This window comes from Myotis davidii, unplaced genomic scaffold (genome assembly GCF_000327345.1).
Source record: "Myotis davidii unplaced genomic scaffold, ASM32734v1 scaffold44, whole genome shotgun sequence".
Taxonomy (NCBI): Eukaryota; Metazoa; Chordata; class Mammalia; order Chiroptera; family Vespertilionidae; genus Myotis; species Myotis davidii.
Genome location: NW_006299705.1, coordinates 5989128 through 6000262, shown reverse-complemented (window position 1 = coordinate 6000262; position 11135 = coordinate 5989128). Strand labels below are relative to the sequence as shown.

General features: G+C 43.3%; 1 protein-coding gene across 1 annotated transcript in view; it reads right to left on the bottom strand.

The window, feature by feature from the left end:
- The window catches only part of SPZ1 (spermatogenic leucine zipper 1), a 30649-nt gene that overhangs the window by 18708 nt on the left and 806 nt on the right, over positions 1-11135 (bottom strand). The window lies entirely within an intron of this gene.

The window sequence follows — 11135 nt, the reverse complement described above, 5'->3', positions numbered from 1 at the left end:
AAGCGCACCTCTGAGAGAAAGCCGCCCTCGAGTTCTGACTTCTGCCCGCTGCCAGACAGTCCAGTTTCTCCCTGTATGAGTCCTGGGTCCCCAGAGCCTCACCCGGAACTGGAGTTCGGAGCAGTCGGGAGCTTGACTCCCTCCATGGCTGATCCTCAGCCCTGCCCGAAGGGGCCCCTTGTCTCAGTGTCCCGGTAAGTAATTGCTGCAAGCACCTCTGAGAGAAAGCCGCCCTCGAGTTCTGACTTCTGCCCGCTGCCAGACAGTCCAGTTTCTCCCTGTATGAGTCCTGGGTCCCCAGAGCCTCACCCGGTACTGGAGTTCGGAGCAGTCGGGAGCTTGTGACTCCCTCCCGATTCAAAAAGACAGCGTGTCCTCAGTTGCCAGACCTTGGCGCGTTTGCCTCCGTACCTCTGCACTTCCGCACCTCCTCCGACTCTTCCTTTTTTGTAATCAGCATATGTACAGTTACTATATTCCTTTGGTTATAGTGTGGTTTTAAGTATTTAAGCAAAGTATGAAGAATTTCCTGTGGTTATGATTGGCATAACTTTTTTAGGAAGTCCAATTTTACTTAATAGATTCTTTCTCAGACATGATTAAATATTTCACTTCTTTTTTCACTTGACTTGAGTTTTTTTACAATATAGTGCCTTTGGTTATTGGTTTTTTGGCAAAGTCTATTGATGTATTTGTTGCCTTTCCTCAATCACTCAGTAATTCTAATTTACACAATTTTTTAAAGTTATGAGAGTCAAGTTTTAATTGCAACGTTTTGGTGTTCAATTTACACTTTAGGTGTTTCATTGACAGTTTTGTCAGAAGCTCTAGTTGCTTATAAAATATCATTTAGCCGTAGCCGGTTTTGCTCAGTGGATAGAGCGTCAGCCTGCGGACTGAAGGGTCCCAGGTTCGATTCCAGTCAAGGGCATGTACCTTGGTGGCGGGCACATCCCCAGTGGCGGGTGTGCAGGAGGCAGCTGGTCAATGTTTCTCTCTCACGGATGTTTCTAACTCTCTATCCCTCTCCCTTCCTCTCTGTAAAAAATCAATAAAATATATTTTTAAAAATAAAATAAAATATCACTTAATAATATGTACATTAAAAAAATAAAAATAATAAAATAAAATTCTACTGTTGAATCTAAAACATTCTTTTGTAACCAAAATCCTTTATGAATAAATAAGCTGGATTGTCTTCCTGTGAAACCTCAGGAAGCCCTTCTGCTTTTCAGGCCTTCACAGAACAATGGGAGCATCTCCCAAGTGAAACCCTCAATGAAAGCTCTTGAGTGGTTTTCATGAGCCCCATGTGGTTTCACAGGCAGTTAGCTGGCTATGGTTGTTTTAAAACCAATCACCTTTAAAGAGAGCTTACTTCAAAGGATGCATCGTATAGAATGAATTTAAAAGGAACCTACAGAAGAAGTTCCTTTGCACGCACATTAAAAATATAAGACAACACAAAGTGTTCTTATTTGAAGAAATGGGCTCACCTCTTGCATTTCCCCTCAGGTAATTAATTACAGTGCATTAACCATTTTTGTCTTTCTCAACCTCAAGCCTTTCTGAATATATTTACTTGGAATCAGGACATGAAAAGACTTTGGATTGAATTTTAAAATCAAAGTCAGAATGCTTTCCTTTGTATACAGAAGAACAGAAATGAGCTGTTTTCAGAATTGTTTTTGAAAGTTCATAATAAAGTGAATAGTGACTGCAATGATTACTGGCTTGACTTACCCAAATATTTATTTCTAAAAGAAGAAAATAGAGACTTTCAAAAATCTACTCAGACTGTTGCAGCCCAGCTAGTGTGGCTCAGCAGTTGAGCTTTGACCCAGGAACCAAGCAGTTGCTAGTTCGATTCCCCATCAGGGCACATGATTGCCAGATTGCTCCCCAGGAGGAGGGCGTGCAGGAGGCAGCAGATTGATGATGTTCTTTTCTCATGGATGTTTCTATCTCCTTTTCTCCACCAAAAAACAATACTTTATTGTTTTAAAGTATTGCATATTTTAATTTAATTAGAGAGACAAAACCTTTCTAAAACCTTTCCACTGAGTTTTCTTAACAGAAAGGTTAATTCAAAATCTGAGTGTCCACAATACATCGATCAGCCGCCTCCTGCACATCTCCCACTGGGGATATGCCCGCAACCAAGGCACATGCCCTTGACCGGTATCGAACCCGGGACCCTTCAGTCTGCAGGCCAACGCTCCATCCACTGAGCCAAACCGGTTTCGGCGGAAAATATATATCTTAATATCAATTTTATATATTCTCATCGAGAATAAATATATATATGTGTGTGTCTGTATATATATCCACTGCTTCTAAGACTAGGCTCCTACTCCAAGAGGACTTAAAAAAATTAATTTGATCCCAGAAGGGTTGACTGATGATGAAAAACCTGTTGAACAACCCCCCCTCCCCCCCCCGGCCTCTTCATTAATTTGGGTTCCCTGGGGTGTTATAAAGGAGTATTTTCCTTTCTATTGTGGGGGCTAAAAAAATATTAATACTTTTCCTCTTACCTTCTAAATTCTTCTAGGCTGGACTAATATCCAAATTAACAAAGACAGATTAACAGGAGAAAATAAAAGTTTAATACTGCCATGAGGAATTCACATAAGCATGATAATTCCATGAAAAGTCCACAGTCAGTGAGGCAGCCCTAGCTGGTTTGGCTCAGTGGATAAGAGCATTGGCCTGCGGACTGAAGGATCCTGGGTTCTATTTCAGCCAAGGGCACATGCCTGGGTTGCAGGTTCGATCCCCCGTAGGGAGCGTGCAGGTGGCAGCCAATCAATGATTCTCTCTCAACATTGATGTTTCTATCTCTCTCTCCCTCGCTATTCCTCTCTGAAATCAATAAAAAATATTTTAAAAAACTAAAAAAACAAAAACAAAGTCAGTTAGGCAACATTGGGTATATAAGACATTTTTGGACAGAGGAGAAAGGCGGGGAACAGGGTATTCGATTTCAGAAGTGAGTGGGTTATTTAGAGGTTGTTGAGGAAGAGTGGAACACACAAGGCAGGGAAATCCTTGCTAGACAACTCGGAAACAGTGGGACACAGGGAGTATTTAGCAAACAGGCACCTACCTACCTGCCTGAAGCCCTCTTACTTACCAGCCTTAATTACATTAGGCTAAGGCTGAGTCCTAAGATCTTCCTGAAGCAGTTTTCTGTCTGAATCTCTTGCAGAAAAGGGGGGAAGGTCACAGGTTCTTTCTGAGTCTTGTTTCTGAAGAAACAGCTTAAAATCAATATCCCAAGAAGGCAGCTTCAGAATGGCAAAACTTTGGCCCCTCAGTATTATCTATACTTAAAACACTTGACAAGCCATAAGCTAATGTGGAGTGGATTAACGGGAGAGTCTTTAAAACACTGAGGCAAAACTCTGAAACCACCATATGAGTGCTGAAGAATCATTAGCTTTTTGTACTTTCAAAATAACTGGTGGTGCACTCTCCCTCCTGGGAGCATGCCCATCCCTTTCCCTTCCCCTGGTTCTTCCCCCACAGGCGTGCCTCTCCTAACCTCGAAGGGACCCCAAGAGGCTTGCAACCAGGGAGCAATGGGCAGTGGCAGCTCCTCCAGGGCTAACCCCCTGAGCCTGTCCCCAAGTTTCCCTTTTCTCTGACTTCTTAGTGAGCCAAGCGGCCCAGCTAGGCTCATTTTCCCACCTAGTCCTTCTCCTGTTCCTCTATCCTAGGCCCCTCCTTGTTTCACTGTCCCCAGCTTTAGTAAATGTCTTCTTAAAAAGAAAGAAATAATTGGTGATCATTACAAACAACAGATTTCTCCAGTTTCCTAAAAACATCTTTCTTTCCTAAAAATCGTAACCAAGTAACACATTATAGGTTATTTGCAGTCATTACGTGAATTTGGAAAAATAAAAGTACATGAAAAAAAAACTCCTCTCAATAGCGGAGAGGAATTAGTGGAGTTACATTCAATTTTCTTTCTGCCTTTGGATAAAGAGATAAAAAGAAAACTATTTCAAGGAGGAGTTATTCCTCCAGTCCGAAGCAAGAGGAGCAGGAGGGGTGCAGCGCTCCATGGCCTGGAGGGGCAGAAGGCAGCAGGGTGGGCTCCAGAGAGAGAAACACCAACCTTTGCCTCAGAAGTTTTAGAGAAAGAAAGAGGGGAAGGGTGGTAGCTGAGTCAAAGTGTGGCAGGATAGTAAGAAACTAGAAAAATTCCTGGGCAAGTGGAATGGGGAAACAGACAGGAAAATTAAACAAGGCCAAACAGCGTGGGCAGCTTAGAGCCGCTTGTGAATCACAAGACCTTATCTTCCCCAACCAAGGACACTTGGGAGAAAACAGTTTAAATCCTCCCTAATCAGAAAATGCCTAAATCACCCTGCCTGGGAGAGAGAGAACAAAGACCCAATTAATGCCACGTGTGCCAGCTAAACCCAAGGACAGGTGAAGTTGGGGAGCAAATAACAAACGCCATTAAAGCCAGATACATCTAAGGTAAAAGTAAACAGACCGAAGAATAATCCAAAACTCCCCCACACACTCATTTTTATGCATCAGCATATGACAAATGCACCTGGAAAGCTGATGAATAGTCTATGAAACCCTCCCCTAAGATTCTCGCCTGCAGAAAAAGGGATTAGAATAGAAAGTCCCCAGGACAAAGACTCAATGTGGGTTTGCTCTAGAGCATTCCCATGCACCTTCCAGGGCATGAAGTTTTTATTTCTTTTTCTTTCTTAAATGCATTTTTATTGATTTCAGAGAGAAAGGGAGCGAGAGAGAGAAACATCAATGATGAGAGAGAATCGTTGTTTGGCTGCCTCCTGCACGCCCCACACTGGGGATGGAGCCTGCAACCCAGGCAGGTGCCCTGATGGGGAATTGAACCATGACCTCCTGGTTCACAGGTCAACACTCAACCACTGAGCCACACAGGCTAGGCAAACTTTTTATTTCTAGGGGTCCCCATGAGACCTGCAACCAGGGGAGCAGTGGGCAGTAGCCCGGGCTCACCCCCTGATCCTGTCTCCAAGTCCCCTTCTTTCTCTGGCTTCCCAGTGAGCTAAAGCAGCCCCACCTTGGCTCACTCCTTTCCTATAACACTTCTGGAGGCCAAAGCAGAGCACAGCCCAGGCCAGGGGTGGGCAAACTTTTTGACTCGAGGGCCACAATGGGTTCTTAAACTGGACCGGAGGGCGGAACCAAAGCATGGATGGAGTGTTTGTGTGAACTAATATAAATTCAAAGTAAACATCATTACATAAAAGGGTACGGTCTTTTTTTTTTTTTTTTTTTAGTTTTATTCATTTCAAACGGGCCGGATCTGGCCGTAGTTTGCCCACAGCTAGCCTAGGCACTCCCTGCTGTTCCTTCTACCCTAATTTCTTCATTTGTTTCACTGTCCCCTGATATAATAAACGTATTCTCAAACCCACCTGGACTCCTGTGAAATCTTCCCTACATGAAGTCAAAACCCACACGCTACAGGCCAGCCTGAGGCAGACCTTCTCCTGTCAGGTCCCTGTCTGGCAACAAAAGAGAGGTTGTCATTTGTTTAAATTAATAGAAATTTGACCTGTTTTTGTAGCTTGAGAATGATTCAATAGAAAGTGAGGGGGAGCCGAGTTTGCCACCCCCAAATATGCCTTTTCAGGATCTTGTTTTAAGCTTGTTATTGTTAAGAAACAAGAGACTCAAGAAGAGCCTTTTAGTTCCCCGATCACCTGTTTAAAGGAATTCATATAGAAAGAACCGTTCCTTAGCACAGGATGAACTAAATGTGGCAGACAGGGAGGAACCAAGCAAAGTTGTTTTGTTAGGTGCCCCTCTGAGTGGCCCAGCAAGAATCTGCCAAATGTTTACTCCTTCTCCGGTATCTGTGTATTGCCTCCTTCCCCTTTGAAGTCCCAACCACTACCCCCCTTTCTTCTTAGCTCAAGATGGCATGTAAGCCTTACCTGCCCTATTTGTCTTTGGGTCCCCTATTGTTATGGAACCCCTGTCTGTACATAGTAAGTTCCCCTGTAACCTGTCTCACGTCAATTTGATTATTAGACCAGCCAGAAGAACTAAGAGGGAAAAGAGGAAAAATTTTCCCCTCCCCTTTAAAAGGAAGGATTGAAAATGCTTGGGAGACAGAAAATCAAGGTGACAGGTCATGGAATTAGACATAGGATGAGGCACAATGGAAGGATTAGTGTTAAAAAGGAAGATGAATATTTTGTATCTTAAGTCGAGCATTTCAAGGGAAGTTAAGGGTTCAAAACAGGGGCTCTGGAGTCTGGAAGCTGCTGATGTGCTCACCAAAACTAGGAAGAGAGAAAGAGGACCACAGACAGCCAGACAACCAACAGAGAGTGGCAAGACGGCCGCCAGGGTGGCAGCGGTACAGCAGCAGCCTGGCGGGATCCAGCAGTGTGGGAGATAGAGAGGGCTCTTGGGAAAATGGAATTGATAGGTTCACTACAAGGTTGAGTACCTGAGAAAAAGAATTATGACAGGCAGATAGACAAATGGAGAAAAATCAAGATTGTGTACACAGCTAACCATGCAAATAGTTAATACATGCTAGGTGCTGTTCTAAGTGCTTTCATATGTATAGAACTTATTAAACCTTCTCATTTTATAGAAGAGGAAACAGAAGTGCAGAGAGAAGTCACAGCCTCAAAATCACAGATCGAGTAAGTGGCAAAGCCAAGATCTGATAGAGGGTCTGGCTCCAGGGTCCCTACCCTTAACCACTAGAATATGCTGACTCTCCAGGAAAAGGGGATAGGACCGAAAAATAAAAAGTTGTTAAGAAAGAAATGCTCTCATTATATAATCATTTTATTAGCAATAATTACATATGTTGACAATTATTTTTATGAAAACTATGATATAGATTGGCAAGAGGGCAGATGGGAGTGCTCAGTGGTTAAGCTTTCAGCTTAACATAACACAACATAAAAGATAATACACAAGAGGCCCTGGCTGGGTAGCTCAGTTGATTAGAGTGTTGTCCCAATACGCCAAGGTTGTGGGTTTGAGCCCCAGTCAGGGCACATACCAGAAGCAACTAATGAATGCATAAATAAGTGGAACAACAAATCAATGTTTCTCTCTTTCTCTCTCTTCCTCCCTCTCTCGCAAATCATTAAAAAAAAGATAATACAGAATATAATCAGCAGATCAGGAAATAATAATATTCAGTGTGAGAATATTATTTGAAAATGTGAAAGGAAAGCTGCAAAAATAATTGATAATGGTTGCTTTTGTGGAGGGGACCGTAAGGTAGGTTGTGCAGAAGGAAGATGCTATTTTTCATTTTGTATTTTAAAGGTTTTTGATATTTAAAAAACATTGTGTAGATATTAAGTTCATAGAAATAAAGGAGAATTCAGTTAGCAGCAGGAGTGGGGTGGGGGCACTATGGGGCTCTGATTATTTTTTTGCCTGGGGCCCCAAATTTATAGCTATTTGGTTCTAAATGAATACTTTATTGTTTACTTGTAATTGAAATTAATTAAACTTCCACTACTAGATTGAGGTCTCTAGAGACTTTATAAGTGAATATTAGAGAAATTTCCTCCTCTGTATTTAAAACCCAACAGAGCACATCACTAGGCTTTTTTTTTTAAGTTGAGGTTTTAGGGAGGTAGAAGAATTTTATTTGTTTTTAAGCCAATCTTGAAGTGGAAATTAAATTTGAAGTGAAGCCTGGTGTGGCTCAGTGGTTGAGCATTGACCTTTGAACCAGGAGTTTTCTAAATTCATTGAAGGTTAAAACAGTGGGTGTCTATGGTTATGCTTTTTTCTTTAATAACATATATATGCCACTGTTGTTTTTAGTTCAGGGTGTGGTGTTTTTTTTTTAAATATATTTTATTGATTTTTTACAGAGAGGAAGGGAGAGAGATAGAGAGCTAGAAACATCAATGAGAGAGACATCGATCAGCTGCCTCCTGCACATCCCCCACTGGGGATGTGCCCGCAACCTAGGCACATGCCCCCGACCGGAATCGAACCCGGGACCCTCCAGTCCACAAGCCGACGCTCCATCCACTGAGCCAAACCGGTTTCGGCCAGGGTGTGGTGTTTTTAAAGTCAACATTTAACTCTCCTTCCTAAGAAGGAAAAAACAAATCTTCAAATTCAAGAGGGAAAATAGTAAATTATAAGATGGTTATTTATAATGTTATATGTACATATATAATTATATTGTATAAAAAGAATGAATTCAGTTAATTTAAGAATTTTTAAAAATATATATTTTATTGATTTTTACAGAGTGGAAGGGAGAGGGATAGAGAGTTAGAAACATTGATGAGAGAGAAACATCGATCAGCTGCCTCCTGCACACCCCACACTGGGGATGTGCCCGCAACCAAGGTACATGCCCTTGACTGGAATCGAACCTGGGACCTTTCAGCCCACAGGCTGATGCTCTATCCACTGAGCCAAACCAGTCAGGGCTTAAGAAAATTTTTTGAGGAGAAACTATTTCACATGGACTGCCAAGAGCTATAGTCTTATTAAAACAGGTCTATTACTGCTTGTTCCTGAAACAGCCACTTCAAAAGAGATGGACTGCAAAACTACCTACATGTTAGGAACACCATGTACAACAGTATTACTTGAAAAAGTCTGCAGAGTACTTAAAATTAAGGTGCCACTGTTTTATGTCTGTTGACATTACCTCTATTCTTGTTAACCTATCACAGATGCAAAGGATGCTGCCAACATAACCTTAAATCAGCCGTGGGCAAACTACGGCCCGCGGGCTGGATCCGCCCGTTTGGAATGAATATAACTATTGAAAAAAAACACCGTACTCTTTTATGTAATGATGTTTACTTTGAATTTATATTAGTTCACACAAACACTCCATCCATGCTTTTGTTCCGGCCCTCCGGTCCAGTTTAAGAACCCATTTTGGCCCTCGAGTCAAAAAGTTTGCCCACCCCTGCCTTAAATAGTAACTGCACAGCCCCCAGAGCCAGGAAGGTGGCTGCACCTCCAGACATGGCCAAATTCCTGTGAGATCGTCCAGCAGGAAGAGGGGAATCAACCTGCATAGCTTATTTAACATCTTTTAAACTTGCTTATGAATAGCAGTCAGGGCTACTAATTCAGTCATGCTTAGGAAGACAAGGCCTTGTACTGCCTGGTTTGCAGGCTGAGTTTATCTAATCCTTGCAGGATGTATTATCAGCTCCCTTTCGTGGATGATGGCCCAGCCAGTTCTTGGTACAGTTAAAAATTGCAAGTACCTGGCTCTGAAAGCTCAAGCTTCCGTTACTAGTTTTTTTGTAACTTGGGACACAGTCTACAAATCCCCAGGTTATTAAGACTGTGTTCTCTTTCTCTGCTAGGCTGACATGGAGATAGTCACGGAATTCTCCTACGTTGGCACCGATTTGGTCAAAAGAGCACAGGATTCAAGGTCAGGAGGACGGAATCCTACCACCAGTTCTGTCTCCGGCCCAGTGTTCCCTGGTAAGAGTTTTCCGATTTTGTGAACCCCAGTTTCTGTCAAAGGCTAAGAGGCCTCAGAGTCCCAGCCTGCTCAAACATTATGTAGATTTCATACCTTCCCTTTCCCGGGAAGCTGCCTGGCTCTTCCCACAGGATGGAAACTCTGGGCGAGTTAGTGAGTTAGTGAGAGGTGGGGCCAAAGTGCCAGCTGCAGCCAATGATGGAGCTCACTGAGGTCCCAATAAGAGGTTTGGCTTTTCATGCATCTCGGGCTGCCACCATGCAGAATTGCCACACTGGCCTAATACTGTTTATGCTGTTTACAATTTTTAAAAATTATTTTTTAAAATTTTTATTATTAGAAATTCTTTTTAGAGTCAACTCTCTTCATTTCTATGTCTGAGTAGGGCCCATTCCATTTCTTCTCTTCCTCTAATTGCTGTTCCTCATAAGTCTCTGCCTCCTGAACTGCCCAGCCAGTCACTTCCTTGCCAAAGACTGTCTGGAAGCCACTCAAGGTCAAGCCTTGAGCCATGTGCAGATCACACAGGTGGGTTCTGATTCCAGTCCCAGTTTTGCCCTTTCAGCTTTGCTGTGAAGCTTTGAGCAAGTTATTTAACCTGTCCGGACTTCACTTTCCTCATTTCTAAAATGAGTAGGTACAGTAATGCTGATTTAAAAGTGTTAAGATAGGTAAGGGTCTCAAAGTCTGGGCAGTTCCTAATGAATATTTGTTAAATGTTAAAATCTATCACAGTATTTTGCAGAAGCAGCTGTAACAGGATGAGCTAGACAGGGTAAGTTAACTGCAAAGGAGAAATCAACATGTAGTTAACCCAACAGTATATATAAGCAATGGCTAAGCCTCCCTTCCGGGAGACAGAGCAGAGCTCTGCATGTGAATTCCTTATCTCCTTTGCTTGCTGCAAGTAAATTAAACTACCTACCTACAACCATGCCTCGTTCTTGAATAGAGCACCCCAATCAGCGAACTCAAGGGATTGGGTAACAAAAGGGCTTGGGGCAAAGTTCTTCCGAACAGAAATCCTTCTTTTTTAAAAATATATTTTATTGATTTTTTTACAGAGAAGAGGGAGAGGGATAGAGAGTTAGAAACATCCATGAGAGAGAAACATGGATCAGCTGCCTCCTGCACACCCCCTACTGGGGATGTGCCGCAACCAAGGTACATGCCCCTGACCAGAATGGAACCTGGGACCCTTCAGTCCGCAATGCCGATGCTCTACCCACTGAGCAAAACCGGCTACGGCCAGAAATCCTTCTTGCGGAAGTGGCCGTGAGAAGAATATTTGGGTAGGGAGAAAAATTAGGGGCACCCCTCTCTGCTTTCTGAATGCAACAAGCAATTATTGGGGACCCCCTTTTTAGAAAGGCCAGGTGAGAGAACGCAGGGAAGCAAACTGAGTCCTTGGGCCGCGGATGCGCTCTCTGAGGATGAGGGAGGAGAGGCTGTACAACAGACTAATACCGAGCGGTGTGAGCCTAGGGCTCTCGCTGGATCCCCCCAGCGCCCTGGAAATCAGGGAGGCACAGCCCAGTGAGGATCCGAGGAAGCCCGGGGAGAGACGACTTTCCCGAAGGTTGGCAGTGAGGAAGGAAGAGGGATTTCAGGGACGGGGGTCCCGTGGCGATCCGCGTAGGCGCGAGGCAGAGCGCGGACC